The 19,805-nt window shown below is 39.8% G+C and overlaps 1 protein-coding gene across 1 annotated transcript in view; it reads right to left on the reverse strand.

Moving 5' to 3' along the window:
* Positions 1–19,805, reverse strand: part of NCALD (neurocalcin delta) — a 366,103-nt gene that overhangs the window by 253,582 nt on the left and 92,716 nt on the right. The window lies entirely within an intron of this gene.

Genomic DNA, 19,805 nt, shown 5'->3' on the forward strand with positions numbered 1-19,805 from the left:
ACTCATTCCTCAGTTCTTAGCTTTCCAACTCATCTTTTGATTCATACTAATAATTTAATAAACTTCCTACTTCACTACCATATTTCATTGTCTGATTCACTGATTGTAAGAGATGATGCTATTTTATATAACAATAAAAAAGAAAAGATGGGTGCAAATTAAACTGTCATAAAAAAACTAAGATTTAGAATTTTTATTTTATACTTATTGAAAGAGCTCTATTAGTTTATTTAGATATAGATTTTATTACATTCATAAAAAAGAAAAATATGAAATACATTGGTTAGAGGTATTACAATTTCTTTTGATTTATAAATAACATTCAGAACCCACTCTCCTGAGTCACGTTTGCCACAGGGTCCAATGACTGTGTTTTTCCATTCAATATTGTCCTCTATGCCACCAAGAGCTTTAATGATATAGCATTTCTTAAGAGTGCTCAAGTTTTATATTTGGGATTTTCTTCTAAGTTTCAGATACCTTTCCACAAGTGTTGATGTTGGCAAGAAAATCTTACTAATAGGTGTCAGATTTCAGTCAACACCCAGGAATCACATTCCCCAGATGGTCATCAACTGGATCACTGACTGAAACAACAGCAGTCTCAGTTGTGCAGTCATGCAACCAAAACTACCAAGTTCACACATGTACAGACCATGCAACTACAGCATAACTACCACCTGACCGATTGCAACAGACGATCCTTCCAGTTGTATGACACATCCGGTATCAGAGTATTAAAATGTGAGAAAAATGAAACATGTCTTAGAGTTAATGAACACAAGAGGTCAAGAGAGACTCTTCGGAGAACTTAGGAAAGTTAATAAAAGGAAAAAGGCAAATTCATTCTCTCTCACACACACACCCACACACTCATTCACTTATACATGGTCAGAGGCGTGACTAGCAACTGACTCCTCACGTGTTGGAGTGAAGCAGTGGATGTACAAGGTGCTGGCTGAGAGGAGGGTGGGGGGTGAATTCACACTCGTCCAGCCAAGCCTTGGCACAGGTGCTTCCACTCTGCAGGAAGAAGGTGCTTCCTGACTTTCCGCTAGCCCAGCCGTGCCCCCACCGCCCCCACAGACACTGTCCCCAGAGCGACTCCTCTCCCTAACTACTTTTTGACCTATTAAAAGACGTATTTTGCTTCTTCTTTTTTGAGATTTGCCTTCTTAATAAACTTTTAACTGTATAATACATGTTAACTACTACACACTGTTGCACAGTGGATCTCTGGGACTTTCTCATCTGGCATAACTGCAACGTTATACCTACTAAATAAAGATCTCCCCACCCCCAGCAACTAGCAACCATTTTTGCTACTGTGAGTTTGACCACTTTAGATACCTATATTTAAGTGAACTCAGGCAGCATTGGCTTAATTCACTCAGCATAACATCCCCAAGATTCATCCACATTATTGAATATCACAAGATTACTTTCTTTTTTAAGGTTAATAGTCCACGGTATGTATATACCATATAAAATACCATTTTTAAGGACACAGTTTTTAAATAATCAGAAGTTTTTTAGAAATATGTCATCACATTAGAGCAGAGCAGACTCTAGCACCAGAAGTTTCTTCACCTCCAGTCCAGCATTCCAAGGCCTCGAGGTCTCAGCCTGTGAATATACAACCGTGGCTGGGAAAAAGAAGAAAAGAATGCCACGGGAAAAGGAAGAGGAAAGGAACGCTCTGGAAAAGCCAGAGGGCCTCTCTGTGCCTCAGTGTCCTCATCTCTAAAATGGTCATGTAGGATTAGAAGATGTATCGCTTAAGGTCCCAACAAGAAAAAGATTACACACTCAAATGGGAGTTTTTAATGAAGGGAGTTATTAGCAAGGTGTGGACTGGGTTAAGGAGACCACCTATAAGATGGTGAAGTGGGCGCCTCCTATTGGCCAAGTCCAGACAGAAGCCAGAGGTCAGATAAGCCCGTCGATGTGGCCCATGGATACTAGTCTCCCAGGACACAGAACAGTGTGAAGTGGGAAACGGATCTGGAAGCACAGAGAATGTCCAGCACAGATCTTCCCTGAGGACTCACAGAGCTCCCATAGTCCATGACCATTTTGGTTCAAAATTAAGCTATGCTACAATAAGAAAAAAATTCTGTTCATGCCAAAGGTTTGAGAAAAATCTGCCAGGATGCAGTTTCTCATCATCCCGTGAGCTTAGCTCATAGCTGCACTTGTTTGCTGCTCTTGGACACAGTGCAAGCTGAGAGCATTACACTAAAGTCCCTGTTTTTCTTTAACTGAGCTCTTACAAAGACAGTGGGTTTTGAGCTAGTAATTGATGTTTCTCCCTCCTCGTCTTATCTCCTGAGACCCTTTCCTTCTCCAGAAGGTGGACCCTTCAGTGTCCACTGCCTCACAGAAGAGATGTTCCAGATGGAGCAGAGGAAAGGCGTTTTTTTTTTTTTGGCTTTTTAAACCCAACCATTTAGAGCCTCAGAACACAGACAACCTGACGAGCCAGAGCAATGCTTTGCTCCCCCTGCCACCCCTCGGCAGACCAAAATGATGATTTTGTGTTGGGGGAAAGTATGAAGAGAAAGCTGGGACTGAGTAGATATTGTGATTCCTGAGAAAGGGCTCCCGAATCCCTCCCCACCGAGCTGACACAGTAACTGATAAGCACCACATGAGTCCTTTTCCTTCTCTCACTCATAGGTCATTTTCAAAATGTCCATCCTTTCCCGGGACTGAGCCATGCTCCAAGTGCCACCTTGCCCACTGCATACCCAGCCTCTGGTGGCATGGAAGTCACACAGGAACTAAAGAGTCACAAGGGAGTTCAGTCCTAGGATGGAGGTGTGAGATTTTGAATTTCAAGAATCAAGAATCCTTTTGAAAATTTCAATTTGATAAACGGTTGCTTCTAAGGAATTTCCACACCCTGGTAGCACCCACCCGAAAGACCTAGGCAATGTGCCCACCAGTTTCTAGCATCCGTTTTGTCCTGAATTTAGAGACAATGCCATGTTCCCAAGCATATGGGGTTTTGCTATAGCTGTTACGCAGATATCCAACCGGGCAGCACCGGCTATGAGAGAGTTGTCACACTGTGTCATGAAAACTTCTCTCAAAGGGGTTAGAACAAAAGCCCATCTGGAACAAAACGAAAATAAGTTTTGCAAATGAAACATGTCTTTTCTTCTTTCAAAGGAGTTAGATTATTTCCAAAAGGCTTTATAAAGTGAAGGAAGACTGACTTCTGGCAAATAAGCTAGAAAGAGGAAGGAGGCTGCCTTCCTGCCCATTCTGAGGGAGGAGTCTAGCTGGGCCGGAGAGCTCAGGGATTAGCTGGACAACCATGGCTAAATTGCTTAACCTCTCTGTGCCTTATTTTTTCTCATTTGCAAAATGCCAGGAATTTAGATTAAGATAATTATTGAGACCCTTCTGACTCTAAGAACAGATGATTTTCAGGCCTGGAAAGAGACTTTTCAGCTCAGAGTCCAAGGAATTTGCCATTGGAAAAAGGAACCAAAGAAAGAACTGCCATTAACAGTCAACAAGGCTGTAGTCTGACAAATAACAGAAAAGAAGTGCTCTGCAGATCCCGTCATCTGGCGCCTTGATGCGTTATAGCTGTAGTCCTGTCTCACATGATACCATACAAATGGGCCATTCCGTGCATCTCAAGAATGCCCCACCATATTAGGAATTCTAATGGCTGCTTAGTAACATTACACAGTGCTGCTCCTGACATGGCCATTTCAGTCAGCTTCAAACTCAGTGCTCGATGAAAATATTACAACTGGATGGCCTGTCAAGTACTAAATCTAATTCTTGCTGCTTTTTTTCCAGAGTCCTTAAAAAGAAGAGTGCCAGATATTATGCCTGTATATTTAATGGGAAGCCGAATGGGGAAAAAACAGAACACAGCAAGACTAGTTGTAATATGTAACTGTTTTTGAAAATCCACCATCTAAACATATCAGAAATAACATATTTTTTAAACCGTGACAAAGTCAAATGTCTCTCAAACAAAAAATAATAAGTCTGTCATTGAGTAAATCAGAATAAAACAATCTGTCAGTTGTAACATGCAAATACTCCTTTATAACTAATTTGAATGCTTCCAAGTTTCTCAATAAATACCATGTTAACACATCAAAAATATTCAGAGGGAATTTCATCAACTTCAGAAAACATTAACTAATCAGTTACTTAGGTAACATCAGGCTGGATTTCCCATAAACACGTATCAGGTACAAAATGACTCACTGTCTATTGCCCAAACTGTCCTCTCCTCTTGCTACCCCTTTCCACTCATCACACAAGCCAGGAACTGAACATTACTTAATACTCCTCCTCTTCTCCTCTCATCAATAACCTATAGATTGTGCCTACTGAGCATCTTCATCCCTAATACCACCACCTTAGATCAAACCTTTATCCTCTACCTACTGGCAAGGTCTTTCATCCTTTGCCATCTGTAATTAATTCAATCATCTTTGAGATTTATCTTTCTTGAGTACAATTTGATATCATTCCCCTGCTCATACCCACTCTTTAATGGCTCCCTGTCACTTATAAGAACTCAAAATTCAGCATGGTGTCCTCTCTCACACTTCATGCTCTAGCCTTGTCAAATTGCTTACAGTCGCTCACTACTTGTGATAAGCAGGTCTCCATGTCTTAACCAACCAAATCCTATATGCCCACCTTCCAAAAGGGCCCTTGTAACAATTCTGCTTCTTTCAAGACAAAAACTTCTTATGCTGGGCCCACATGGCCTGTCCTCTGCCTCTCTTCACTTGGCATTATCCCCCTTCTCCACTCCAGTCTGCTCCCCCCCTCACGACAGTCATTTCCACATGTTGGAGGTCCTTTCTCAACTATTCTTCCCTTGTCTAATTTGAATTCATTGTTTGGGCCTCAGGTTCAGCATGACTACCTCAGAGCGATCTTCCTCCAAAGAAAATCTGGTCCGTCTGCTCCATTCTCTATAGCTTACTATCCCCCCCTCCCCCGTTGCATTTATCACAACTGATGGCTACGTCTATTCTTGTGGTTATTAATTTAAAAATCATCATCTTCTATGGACATTCACTTCTGTGAAGTAGAGATGGTTCAAGTCCAAAGTTTACTCCCAGAGGCTAGCACAGTGCCTAGCATTCAGTAAAAGTTTTTAAACCAATGCATGATATCTCCAACCTCACTTTTTCTATGAATAATTCCTTGCTCAGTCCCACCACACAGATAAAAAGGATCACTTCCTCTCCTGCAGCTCAGCTATGCCCTGAACAGACTTAAACCAGGGCGCCCATGAAATTTAATTAACTTCCATGTTGTGCTTCTTCTACTAGACTGTAAACCCCTTGTGGGTAAAAATTTATGTTATGTTATGGAGTAAATGCTTAAGGCACAATAGAAAAAAAAAAAGGAGTACAGAGAGGAACATATGTCCTCAGATATTAATTTGTGGAAGTGCCACAAGAATAGCAGCACGATAATTTTGTACTTCAATTTGCATTTTAGATTTTTTTGAACATCAATAACAAATATGAACCTACTACGTTCATTTAATTATGGGCAGATTCTAGCTAGAATAGGGTAAAAGGATACAAATCTGTCACTCCTGGGTTGCTGGTCCTTCCCACTCTGTCATTGTTCTATCCCCAGCACATGCGTATTGTCTGTGCCCAATAAATATTTGATGAATAAATGAACTAAAAATGAATAACAATGAAAAATAAATGATTCTTATCCTCAAAGAATTTGCTATTTAAAGAAATAATCAGCAGATTCACCAAAATTTTGAAATTATCACAGGCATCTCATATTAGATTGAACAAAATGTAATTGCTGCTTTTGGAGGGCAATTTTATATGATGTAATCTAATATTTATGTGTAGTAGTATACATGCATACATTTTTTCCATTGTGCTTATTTATAACTTTTACCCATTTGTATAAGATAAATTGTGATGCAAACAACAGGTGTATATAACTAGAACCGTATGTTCTAGTTTGCCTGACACCACTTTTGGCTTAAACTTATTGCCTTGGAATAATTATTTCACTATTATGTTCATATTCACTATAATATTTCATTATCAAAAGTGTCCTGATGTGGATTGTAAAACTCTATGATCTGCTAAAATCCTCTAAGACATTCTCAAGCTTGCGATCATAGCCACAAGAAAGTTTTCTCTGTCTATGGACATTACTACTTTCTCCTTTGAAGACAAAGAATGTATATGATGAGAATAAATACTGGCTTCCCAGGAGGCCTCATCTTGGAGGAATGTTGCATTTAGGGAAGCACAGTCTAAAAATAACTAATAAGTAAGCGTAATCTCTACTAGTTCTTGAAGAATATTAAAGAGAATTCAAAAGATACCTCACAGCAATACTTCTTCAAAACTCCTTCCACTCCTCTCTAAGCCCAGACATCAGAGAGCTCCTGGGTGGGGGTGGGCTGAAGGGAGAAACCTTGGCCTTTCCACAGCTCCAAGACCAACTCCCAAAGCACACACCTGTCCTCCCACCTCTTCCTTATGCCACACCACGAACCCGTCTCTGAATTTTGCATCAGTGAAATATAAAAAGCAGGGATCAGTTCTGGTAAAGATGGAACTTTCTTTAGAGGAGAGGGGAAGAGGAGGAAACTGAGTGGGTAAAGGCAAAATTCTTGATGGGAAGATAGGAAGGAGTTCAAACAACTATGTTGCACACACACACATATACAGACACCCCCATAACAGGCAAAAAGACTGTGCAAAATCAAAAGAGATGAAAGAGACATAAAGGGTCAAATGGATTCTGGATCCAAAAACAGTTTGAGGACATTTGAGTGTGGACTATATATTAGATGATTTTGTGGAACTGCTGTTAATTGTCTTGGATATAATAATGATATTGTGTTTATTTAAAAGATGGTCCCTGTTCTTAGGAGAAACATGTGCAAGTATTTAGAGGTGAAGCATCATGATGTCCTCAACCTATACTGAAGTGGTTCATTTATCCATAAATCTTACTTAAACACAAACTTAATCCATGTGTGAGTATATGTATGTGAGTGTGTGTGTGTGTGTACATATATATATATATATGAAGTGAACACAAAAAAGTACATGTAACATATAGTAAAATGGACTATGTATTATTGTCAGCTTTTCTGTGGGTTAATTTTAAAAACAAAAAGGAACGAGCAATAAGTAAATAGAGTTCCTTTCACATGTGTACTAAATATTCCACACAATGCCCATGTAATTGCCTTTGATGCTCTAACTGCATTGACCCTAGGGTGTGGAAACAATGCCCACAGTCCTTCATGCTGGGAAGGATTGTTTATTAAACCTTCAGGGAACCAAGCTTCTAGTGGGAAAGTAAGAGTGCCACTGGGAAGTCTAGCTCTGGAAGGAATCAAAACTAATCTCTTTAGCATTTCCTGACCCCTGCCCCAGCACAAGGCAGCTCCTTTCTGTGAAATTCTTTGCCCACCATATGTGGGCCACTCCATCCCTTCTGCTACATAACCAGAGAGAGATTCAACCATGAGTCTGATGCAGCCCTAATCCTCCAGTTCCATATTTTAAGGGTGACCTCTTAATTTATTGTTCAAATCAAGATACTTTTAAAAGTGAAAGGGGGTGCTAACCAGACAGGGTACTAGAAGAACCAGTGTAAACTGAAGATGTCCCAGGAACATTTGGATATATAGCCACTCTATTTATCCCCTAGCAGTGAGTGTACTAGATGAATACAAAAATGATAGCAACAATAATGGTTAACCATATAACAAAACAATAAAAACCAACTGCCATAAACAAATTGCTTGGAAGAATCAGGAAGAAATTCATGGAGGATGAGGAATTTCAAATTGGTCTTAAAATAATAACAAGATTTCTGCAGGTAGAGATGGAAAGGAAAGTTGTTCCAAATAGAAGAAATTACATGAGCAAAAGCCAAAGTAGGAAATCATGGGGTGTGCCAGAGAAATGGAATCCATCTAATGCAACTGATCTGAGAGGTGCCCATAGGAAAGACAAGGAGATGAGCCTGGAGGGATAAATTGTAACCACAGTGAAAAGTGCATAGTCAGTCCAATGGGCAATAGGGAGTCACTGAGGGTTTTAGCGAAGGACAGCAATAAGACTATGGAGGGATCTGAATATCAGGCTAAAGACAAGGCCAGAGGATCTGACGAATCTTTTACAGTAGAGTCTTCTACAAGAAGAACACCCGTCATTATAAACCATATAACCCGGCCTGCAAACATGAATGATATAAACCAAAAGAAAACTCTCACAAACATTGATGTCATAAGTTTTTCAAAACTATCTTTATTCATTCTAGTATGTGGTTCTGTTTTATGTGCTGGGTCAAGTATTACTTCTGTCAGTTTTTTACCATAAACATTCTTACAGGAGCCCTATAGCCAGAAAGTCATTGTCACAGAAACAGAAATGAGAAAGTCGAAGTGTTCGGAATTGTCCAAGCTCAAAAAGATGAGGCCAGAAAATGCAGCATTTGAGCTAAAGGAAAAGCAGGTTAGTGAGAGGAGAGGGTTGGGATAACTTTCCTTTGAAGATGGGAAATTATATTTTCAAGGCACAGCTCATGTTAACTCAAGTCCCTCTGCCCCACACAAAGAAGCCTGAGGCAGTCTTACATTTAATAAGATTAGTTATATGTTTCCCAGAGGTTAATTTACAGACATTTATTAGATTACATAGAGAATTTCAGGGAAGAAAATTAAAAGACTGTTTTCAATTTTATACTACATGTTTGACTAGAGAAGAGCACATGCCTCATAGAAGAAAAAGTCATTCTAGAGAAAACTATTAATATCAAATCTTTCCGGAAAAGGTGGACAACACTGGCAAAGCAATCTCATTTCCAGAGAAGAATGGCCCAACAGGAAGCCAGTGCTCTGGTCTCTAAATACAAAGCCAGGAATATTTGTAAACAGAAAGCACATATTCCTTTTGTATAGAGGGTGTGCCCTGCTCTTCAAAACATATTCCCTGGTCAGTTAAGGCCACAAAATGAATGGAAGAAAAGGCTGCTCTAGAGAAGTAGTTCTTTAGTTTTCAGTCCATGGATTTTTATATCTTAGAAGGACATCCGGGAAAAATAAACAGGAGCCAACTTTAAGAGGCTGCCACTGAGCTTTTGAAAACTTAATTGCAATTAAATGGAACCTATCAAATATGCTTAAGCCTACAAGGTCATGCATGTATTTAACACCTTTGGAAGATGAGAGAGAATCAATTTGTTATTTTGAAACCTGGTAAATAAAGGAAAAGGATCAAATACCTATCTCGTCTCTCCTTTATGAACTGTACTACTCAGTGACTAAAAGGTAAATGAGGGGAAGCAATTTTCTATAAAAGTATCCCACTTAATAAATGAAAAAAAAAGTCTAAATTAGAATATCACCATTTTAGCATCCCTAATAAATAAGCGAATCTAGACATTAACTATCAAAAATTGTTCATATTACAAAAAGAGTAACAGACGAATACTGCTTTCTGATGGAAGAACACTCCTACAGTGTTGCCAAAGGAACTGTATCTGAGTCTGATCACACCTCCAAATCCAGCTATTACATTGCAGGAAATACAGAAGACAGAGGAATATAGGGAAATGTATCATGAGTATGCAATCAGCAAAGTCCATGGAGTTCTACATATCAATGAATATCACTCTTTCACTGGTCTGGTACAATCTTCTAATAACTTTACTACTGACCATAGTCTCATGAAGGCAAATCTGGTAATCACTGTTACTGAGTGCTGGATCTCCTAACGACTGGAACCAACAATGAGCTCCAGTGGACCAGCTAGCCATATATGGGGGTTGATTACATTGATTCTCTTCCATCATGGAGTGGGCAAAGATTTGTCCTCACTGGAATCAATAAATTCTGGATAAAGAATTGCCTTTTGTAAGCATCACCATTCACATACTTAGACAATGCCTGATTTATCGTCATACACTCACAACATTTCCTCTGACCAAGGCACTAATCCCTCAACAAAAGAAGTGCAACAACTGACTTATGCCCATGAACTTCTCTCGTGTTGCCACAGACGCCATCATCCAGAAGCAGCTGGTCTGACAGCATGGTGGAATCCTAGAGATTGCTTCAGCAAGGTGAACCATGCTATGGGTGAACAATTTTTGTGATTAAAAAAAAAAAAAAAAGTTCTTCTTTACATTAACCTAAAATGTTGAACTGCTGTCCTTCGATCTTGGTCTATTGCCAAAGTTTACATGTTTTGTGCTATTTTAAAAACACGTTTTTATCACATGTGTGTTGGCCTGCCATGAGATTTGTACAGTGGAAATCAGGAACATAAGTCGAGAATGTCAACTGTTGTTGACATTCAACACTCAGCAACAGTATAGCGTGTAGCCAGAGGTTTTCAGAGCCAAGGGAAAGGCAGCAGAATTCAGGAATTAATTAAAGCAATGAATCAGCACTGCTCCTGAGGCCTGTTGCACATTCAGACCTTTGAAAATAAATATTCCACCACATGTTCACAAGATTACTGACAGTTTCTCATTAGGTGAACACTTAGCTCTTTAATAAACCAAAAGATTCTCTCCCAGGTAGTCACAATATTTACCACAATGCAGAGATGAAAATTGTCACTAATGAAATTTCATTCACAAAAGTCTATCAGTTCGCAATGATTCCTGAAGTTCCAGAGGCAGGATACAGTCTTGTTCTTGCAACATTTCTAACAGCGTTCATGGTAAACCTTTCTGCAATTAATTGAAAGGTATTATTTATACCACAAATGTATATGGTTGCTATAGAAACATAACCAAAAATAATAATAATAAAGAATTTGAAGAACATGGAGACTATGACAAAGAAGTCTCTGATGGAATATCAGAGGCTCAACCCTATGGAGCTGCTGCCTCTGTTGTATGTAACATAAGCCTTGGGCAACTGTCTTCATCATTATCATCTTCATCTTTGTTAAATGTACATAATGTGTTTTTGCTATAGAAGAAGCACTTAATGTAACTTTAAAAGAAAAATGTAAAAGTAAGGATAGGAAACAATAATTTATAAGAATAAATGTCAGTTGTAAATAAACATGAAAAAATATCCATTTGCCTTGTAATCAAAGAAATGCCAATCAAAACAACGTAAGATACTACTTTGTCAACTCTGCAAAGGAGGATACGAGAAAACAGACACAATACTGCAGGTGGAAGGGTAAATTGGTACAACCTTTCATAAGATTAATTTGCCAATAAATAACAAAAACCTTAAAAATATTTAAATATTTTGGTTTAGAAACATTATTTTCTGGAATATAGTCTCAAGAAATGATGACAAAGATAAGCACCCAAAGAAATGTGTACAACAGTTTCATAATTTGTAATAAGAAGAAAATTGAAAACACTCAACTATCAAACAATAAATGATAAATTATGCCTTACCCTTAAGATAGAACCATAAATTAAGATGCGACCATTAAAAAAAAAATGCAAACGTTATATAGCACTTACCACGTGGCAAGCTCTATTCTAAGCAACTTATACACTAACTCATGTAATCTAACCATAATCCTATTATTTAAATACTATTTATTGTAGCCATTTAATATAGGAAAAACTAAAGCAAAGAACTTAAATAACCTCCTTAAGGCATTTTTTAATGTTTCTTTTTACTTTCTTTTTTCTTTTATTTTTCTAATTGTTTTTTGCAATTAACATGCAATAAATTTATAATAAAAATACATGTATACAAAAATGTTTTCAGTACCATTACTTAAGTATTCTTGATAGGCCACTGCCTTCAGCCTAGAACCTGAGGGGACCCGATTCTTAACATGACTATTTGGGACCAACTGAGTCCATCTCATCAGTTTTCCTGCTTCTCCAACATGAAATGCAGCAGTTGTTGTTGTTTTAAATCTTTAAGAAAACAAAAGAGCAAAGGATCCTGACCTGAATTGATAACACGTTGTAAATAAAAACACCTTATATCAATAAAAGATTTTTATTTCAATATCTGGTTTTAAAGAGCCTAACTTGTGTGCAAATAAAATCTCTTTATCCCCTACCTTTACCCCAAGTCATCTCAGTGAGCAAAGATCTAACTTCACAAACAAAACTCCCAGCCTGGTGAGGATAGTGAAGCTTATTACAGGGCCTTAAGCTCCGTGATTTGCTGGTACTTCCTGTCAGCCTCTTACTCTACTAAACCTCCCCTGGAGCTCCTCCATGATGATTCTTGACCGAATCCATTTTGAGATTAAATTGCCCCCAGGAAAAGGACAAGTGAGAAGTGACAGAAACCTAACCAGCACCTGCTCACACAGACTATGGGTCAGCCAGACAGAAGCAGTAATTAAATTTTCTCAAAGAGCCATCCCTTCTCTGGCTAAGAAATGTTGCTCACATAGTGCTCTGCATAGGCCTTGCAGAGCCTGTAAGAAACAGGCAGCCTGTGAGCCTACAAAGGATGCTGCACCAACTTTCATCAGGATCAAGTCCATGAACTGCCTGGGCAATTTTTACCTCCTGGCATTTGGTGGTCTTGATTATTTCTATGGCTGAAAAGCCTCAGGAAGCCCTATATAGAAGGGCTCCAGATTCTGCAGCATATCTATATTCATTAGCAACCCATTCCAGAATTTTTTCACAATGCACTTTAGCAGTGTTGCTGAGATTCCCATGGGATCAAAAAGCACAATGACCAAAGAGGGCAAAATCTAATATGACTCCCACAATCCCACCCTCAGGTGTACCCACCTTGTATAATCTCCTCCCCTTGGGCGTAGGTGGAACCTGTGAATATGACAGGCTACCACTTCCTCAATTAGGTTACATCACCCAGGGGCTAATGGTGACAGGATAGTCATTCCATCCTAGTTAAGTAGAGAGAGATGGGAAGTCAGAGGGATGCACACTTTCTTGCTGGCCTGGAAGAAAGCAAACATCTGTGTTGCAAACTGCCTATAGGAGCCAATTGGCAAGGAATTAGAGGTAGCCTCTAGGAGCTAAGAGTGGTCAGGGTCAACAGCTAGCAAAAGACTTCTGTCCTACATCCTCGAGGAAAAAAATCTGCTAACAACCAGTAAGGTGGGAAGACAACTCTGAGCCTCAGATGAGGTCACAGCCCCTGCCACCAGCCTGATTTCGGCACAGGGAGACTCTGAGCAGAGGACCCAGTGAACCAGTGCTGGAAACCTAATCCCTGGGAACTGTGAGATAATAAATTTGTGTTATTTGAAACCCAAGTCCCTAAGTTGTTGTAATTGGTTATGCAACAATAGAAAACCAAAACAATGACTGCGCTGGTGACATTGTCAGGACACATGTGCCCGATGTTCTTTCTTACACTTTCACTGTCTTCAGAAGGAATTCCTGCTCATAACATTCACCCCTAAAGGACCTAAAGGAGAGCAGTAACTGGTATTTATATAGTAGTTGGGAGTTTATTTAACTTTCAAATACCATCTCATTTGAATTTGACATCATTAATCTGAGCGAGTCCAGGCAGTAGTGATTAGGAACAAAGATTCGGGAGCCAGGCCGCCTAGATTTCATGTCCTCTCCTGCCACAGACTCACTGGACGAGCTCAGGCCAGTTCCTTCACTTCTCTGTGCTTGTTTCCTCACCTGTAAGGCAGGCATGTGATAATTCCTACCTCCTAGGAGTTTCTGAGGATTAAGTAATTTTACATGAAGTCTAGCTCCTAGTAAGCACTGGATATATGTGTATTGTTACTATTGGTAATATCTAAACACACTAGGTGTGCAAAGTGAGCTTTATTCACTTCCTACTATTACATGCTGTAAGAATTGCAGCCTAAGATTTCTTTTCTGTGAACTTTTTTAAAAAAAAATTTCAATTACCATGGACATACCATATGATATTAGTTTCAGGTGTACAACATAGTGATTAGACATTTATGTAACTTAAAAAGTGATCACTCTGACAAGTCTAGTACCCATCTGACACCACAGATAGTGACTATATTCCCTATGCTGTACTTTATATCCCATAACTGTTTTTATATCTGGTAATTTGTATGTCTTAATCCTTTTCCCTTTTTCACCCCTCCTCCTAACTCCCCTCCCATCTGGCAACCTTTTGTTTTTTGTACCTATGAGTTTGTTTCTGTTTTATTTGCTCATTTTTGTTTTTTAGTTTCCACATATGTAAGTTAAATTATGGTATTTGTCTTTGACTTATTTCACTTAGAATAATCCCCTCCAGGTCCATCTATGTTGTTGCAATTGGCAAGATTTCAGTCTTCTTTATGGCTGAGCAATATTCCATTGTATATATGTACCACCTCTTCTTTATCCGTTCATCTATCAATGGGCACTTATGTTGCTTCTAAACCTTGGCTGTTGTAAATAATGCTGCAATGAACATAGAAGTGCATTTGTCTTTTCAAATTAGTGTTTTTGATTTCTTTAGATAAATAACCAGAAATGGAATTGCTGGATAATAGTTCTATTTTTAATTTTTTTGAGGAACTGCCCTACTGTTTTCCAGAGTGTGCAGTCTGAAGTTTTAACAGGCTCTGCAACAGTGAGCTTGTGCCTTATCCTGAAGAAAGGTAACCTGCAGTGGGGAAAGAAATCTCTCCACCACAACTGCTGTTTTGAATAGAATGGAAGGAACACAGGTAAGAACAAATGAGCTTTCTGCATATCCTGGAATAAACCACAGACCCAGGGATGAGCAGGAGTGTGATGACTTCCTTCTGTGGCCTTGTTCCAACAGAATTCCGGGTTTGAGATGAGAACACAGCACAAGCAAGTTCCTGCCATTATAATTGGACTCATATGCCTGCATAATCCACAGATAGGCTGCTTATGGTTTGATGCCATGTTGATCAACCCCAAACGGTGTTCCTTACAGGTAGACTAGGCAATGGTAAAGCCATTAAAAGAATCTCCCTTAAATCCTTCTAGCCAGTTGGGGTGGGCAAGGGAGAGCTGGCAACATCTCCTGAGGTGCTGCCAGATCCATATGTGACAAAGCCAATAAGTGGTCTTGTCACTGGGACTGCTCAAGGTGAGCTGCCTGGTCTACCCACTTCCATAACATAGAAACATATTCCTAAGAGATCACTTTCTAGTCCAAAGAGCACCTCACCAAGCCAGATGGGAGGCTACTGTGGCCCATTTGTGGTATTTTGGTTCTTGGGCAAGGCTGTGGTTATATTCAGTAAAAGTCTAAAAGGTAGCTAAAGGTGTATTTTCCCAATGTAGCTTTTTGTCTCAATAAAGTACCATTTCTCAATTCAATTTAATATTTAATGAATTCTCGTTGGTGGGAGAAAAGAATATGAACATCTGCTTATCTCCTTTTTTTTTTTTTTTTTGGTGTATGAAAGCCCCTCTTTTGCCCCCAGCCCTCACTGTGCAGCCTTTGTGCCACAGAGAAAGACATGTCTATTGTCCCTTTTCTATTTTCTTCATATTTTTCCATCACTCCTCCTCAACAACAAATCAATCATTGATAAAAGAAATGAAAAACTACAACTTAAACTTCTTTACCATATCTCCCAATTATACAAAGGCATATTGGTTCATTTGGGAGAGTTTACCTTAATTCACACTAGAGGATATCCTAAAACAGGAGTCCCCAACCCCCAAGGTGCAGACCAGTACTGGCCTGTGGCCCATTAGGAACTAGGCCGCACAGCAGGTGAGCGGTGGGCGAATGAGCAAAGCTTCATCCGTGTTTGCAGCCGCTCCCCAGCACTAGCATCACCGCCTCAGCTCCACCTCAGATCACCAGGCATTAGGTTCTCATAGGAGCTCTGGTCTCCGGTGCCAAAAAGAAGGCAGCAAAGCTCAAATGCCTTCAGGGTACATGCAGTTAGCTTTCAGGAGCAAAATTTAATTAAGACAAGCCTAGATGACTTGCCTTTTAAAATACTGTACAGACCTAAAAACAAAAAAACAAAAAACAAAAAAAAACCAAAAAAACAAAAAAAACAGCCAAATAAAATTCTACCCATGAGCCATGTATGGCCTGGGACCTAGTAATGACCCCTGGCCTAGAGAGTAGAAGTCTCCTTCAAAAGCCTGTTTGATAGAAGGAATGCAGATCCCCCAGGCAAAGGCATGAGGAGCTCAAGAGAAAGTCAAAACAACTTGAACTTCCTTCTGAAAATTGCCAGTGTAGCTGATTTGTGAGCTCAGAATTCTGTACTTGGCTTGGCCTAGCAGTCCAAAGGAAGGCTGGAATAGTACACCAGTCTAAACACAAAAGGCTACAATCAAGAGGAAATGCCTCAGCTGTGGCACCCAATTACCCTTGATATTTTGATTAAAGAAAAATGTTTCCTCTTTCTAATCAAAAAAATCAATCACCTACCATTGGGTGGGTTTCAAACCATTTAGCATCAAGCTCCACTAATCAGGCCATTTCCTATCCAGTGGAAGGTCTGTAAAGTAGGCTTTTCCCTGGGAGAAATGCCCTGCTAAAATCCCTTGAGAGCACATTTTGCCCTAGCAAAGCTCTATCCAGGCCTCATAGTGCACATGGTCCTCAGAGTTTGATCTAGCTATTACATGTATAAAGGGATGTCAAAATGGAAATTCCCTCTCAGTTTAGAGATAATAGAACCCAAGGCAGATCTTAATAGTGTCCAAAACTAGTTAGGGAACTCAGACAGCTCACCTACAAGCATATCACAATCAGAAATGAAAAACAAAAAGCAACCAAGAAAAGAATTTGTGAGGAGGATTTATTTGGAGAGAGCTGTACTTTAAACCCTGGGAAAGGATGAGGAGTGTCTATTGACACTTCAAGCCTGGTGAAGGGCAATTTCATGGGACCAGTAGAGACCTTCACATGTGACCCCTGCATATGAAGCTCTCATGGACTGAAATTCTACAGGGAGGGAGGTAGACTTGAGCTGCAGACATTAGCTCAGGGAAAAGTGGTTGTGTTTGGACTCCGGAAGGGGCCTGCGCTCCCAGAGCTCACTAGCATAAAGGACACCAGCCCATTTCCCCTGACACGATGGAGCCACTACAAGAGACCTGGCGTGAGGTTATTTTAGGACCTGTCCAGCAGAGTGTCCTAGATACCTGGCGAGACCTTAGCAAATGAAAGCTGGGGGTGACTAACAGATTCCTTGGGACAGCGAAAGAATAAATGAAGAACCAGAGGAGAGAGAATATATCTCCTGCATCAAACTACAAGTAAGGAATGCAGTTAGCATTAATGCAATGACTAGGTGAAGAGCCAGAGGAAAGAAAGAGCAATTAGGTAGGTTATCTTATAACTATATAAATGTCTAACCAATGTACTGTATACTTGAAACTAATAATAAAATAAAAATTTTCTAAAAAAAGAGAGAACTACAAGTGTAAGGATGTCATGATCGGAGTGGCAAGTGGGTGGTAGTGAGGGAGTGGGTAGTCTCTGCAAATCCACAAAAACATCCTGGAGAAAAAAGTTAGCCTTAAACTCCTGCCAGGCCCAGAGCATACAAAGCCAGCCAAGAGCAATAACTCAGGTAAGAACTTTCTGGCTTCCTTAAGTTTTCCATTCCAACACAGAGGGCCCAGACACAGCTACTGGGATGGGAGGAATAGGCGAACATAAGGAACGGACCCAACCACAGCCCGTCTGCATGTGTCCCAGCAGCGTACCCACTGCAAATAAAATGCCCGTCCAACAACAACATCTCGAGATTTATCTTAGATTTGCTGTCATCAATATATTAAGAGCGAAGTATAAACTCGCCTCTCACACAAGGAAGTCACATTGATCACACCAGCTTATTCTTATTTTAACTTTATCTTACATAACTATGGGCATTTAACTGGAGTCCCCAATCAGCATACGGCCCATGTGCGTTCTCTACCTGCTGCCATTTGAGGATATTTTGTTAATGCTTAAGCTTCGGAAATTCTTTTTTGGTAAGACAAGGTTTACCAAGGTTTAGCTAAGGGATGAGTGTGTGTGTGTGTGTGTGTGTGTGTGTGTGTGTCCTTCCTGCTCCTTTCTATAGCTGTTCCCATAGCGTTGACAGGGACTTAACCCAAGAACAAGTGTCTTCATGGTTGATTAAACATTAACATGCTGTCACAAGTTGAAAATCTGTATGTGAGTAAAACGTTCTAAAAAAAAATTAAAGGCTGAGAATTTGGGACTTGGGGGGGAAAAATCAAAGGAGTGAAGACTTTTAAGGAGTGACCTGAAATTGGACTTAAAGTGCAAAAGGCAAGACGTTAAAAGGTTAGCAAGCAGCTGTTCTCCAAGTCCCTTATAGACAGAAAATGGGAAAGGAAAAAAGAATGAGCACATATGTTGTACTAAGTCGGGCTGGAGTTAGAAGGAAGGGTTGGAGGAGCATGTTTCATAAATGTTCATTTTCTTTGCCTCCCTGTCCCTACCTGCAGTAAAGGCCAGCCCGAGGGGAGACTTCCAGCAGCTACTCCCGAACTCTGAGACTCGTACATCTCCCCAGCAAGAAAAATAACCCAAGCGTTTGTTTCAAGACTCAGTTTGCTTCAAATGACTGAAATTAAAATGTTACCAGGATCTCTGGAATTTCGATATATTTTCACTTACTTGCAGCCAGTAATGGCCTTCGATTTAAAGTAGAACATGTTAAACAACACATGGAAAACTGCTACATAAGTTTTTAAAAATAATTCTCTTTTAAGACTTTAAGTCTGATCATTTACGCCTGATAAAACACTAGAAGAGACAAAGAGGAATTCAAGAAGACAGTTGGAGAGGACATAAGTTATTATTTGTAACTTTAAGTAATGAATAAATCAATTAAAAATAGTTCATCCTTGTTAGGGAAACTAAGGATGCATAGAAATGGGTTCAGGAGGAGAGGAACACTTGGGTAACTGCCCCTCCCCCCCCCCCCAGGCTGAGGGAAAGGCCAGCATAACTTCCACAGACAAAGGAAGGGCAGGGCCACACTTCATCCCACAAATGGAGTGAGCAGTGAGAAGACTGAATGGATGTCTCCATACATTAGAAAGCACTTTCTTGGCCAATCATTTGAAACTCCAAAAGGTGTCTAATGAGTTGAATGGGTCATGTCTAAGAAGGAGTCCTTTAACATTCATGAAGGATCTTTAACCTCGTGGTTGATGGCATAGCTCTGGAGCAGGTTTACGAGGGTTGGATTCCAGCAATGCCACTTAGTAGCTGTATGAGACTGTGAAAGTTACTAGCCCTCTCTGGGCTTCAGTTTGACACCAGTAAAACAGGGAGGCTAACAGGACCTACTAGGTAGGGTTCTGTGAGATGAGAATACAATGTATTTGCACATGAAAAGTGCTAGAATGGTGCCTGGCACAGAGTACATGCAGTTAAGTGCACAGCCACTCAGTAAACACCAGCTCTACAAAAAAGAAAAAGAAAAAAAGGAAAAAAAGGGAAAAAAAGAATAAAGAAAACAGGAAAAATCCAAAGTTCAAAGAGGTTATCAATTGCTTGACATCGTATTTAGCTCTAAGGTCTCTATTTCTAAACTCAGGGCTTTATACATAATACTCTGCTGCTATGGAACCAATGGGCCCATCTCAAGGGATCAAAGTTAGATTGAGCTCCTTTTGCTTTTTAGGGCTACTTTTTAGGGCTACTCTGATGGCGAGATCACTGAGTAACACTCAAAATGTTGAGAACTGCCTTGTTCAAGGGGGTCTTAAAGTGCAATGGAGTGATTCTAGTCCATTGACCCCAGAAGCAGAGTCTTGGTTCAACTCTCAGTTCAACTTCTTCAATAGCTCTGTGACCTTGGGAATGGCACTTTAACCATGAAATTAGAAAATCCTTACGACTTATTCTTTATTACATAATTGAATTA

Source organism: Rousettus aegyptiacus, unplaced genomic scaffold (genome assembly GCF_014176215.1).
Source record: "Rousettus aegyptiacus isolate mRouAeg1 unplaced genomic scaffold, mRouAeg1.p scaffold_m13_p_15, whole genome shotgun sequence".
NCBI classification, from domain to species: domain Eukaryota; kingdom Metazoa; phylum Chordata; class Mammalia; order Chiroptera; family Pteropodidae; genus Rousettus; species Rousettus aegyptiacus.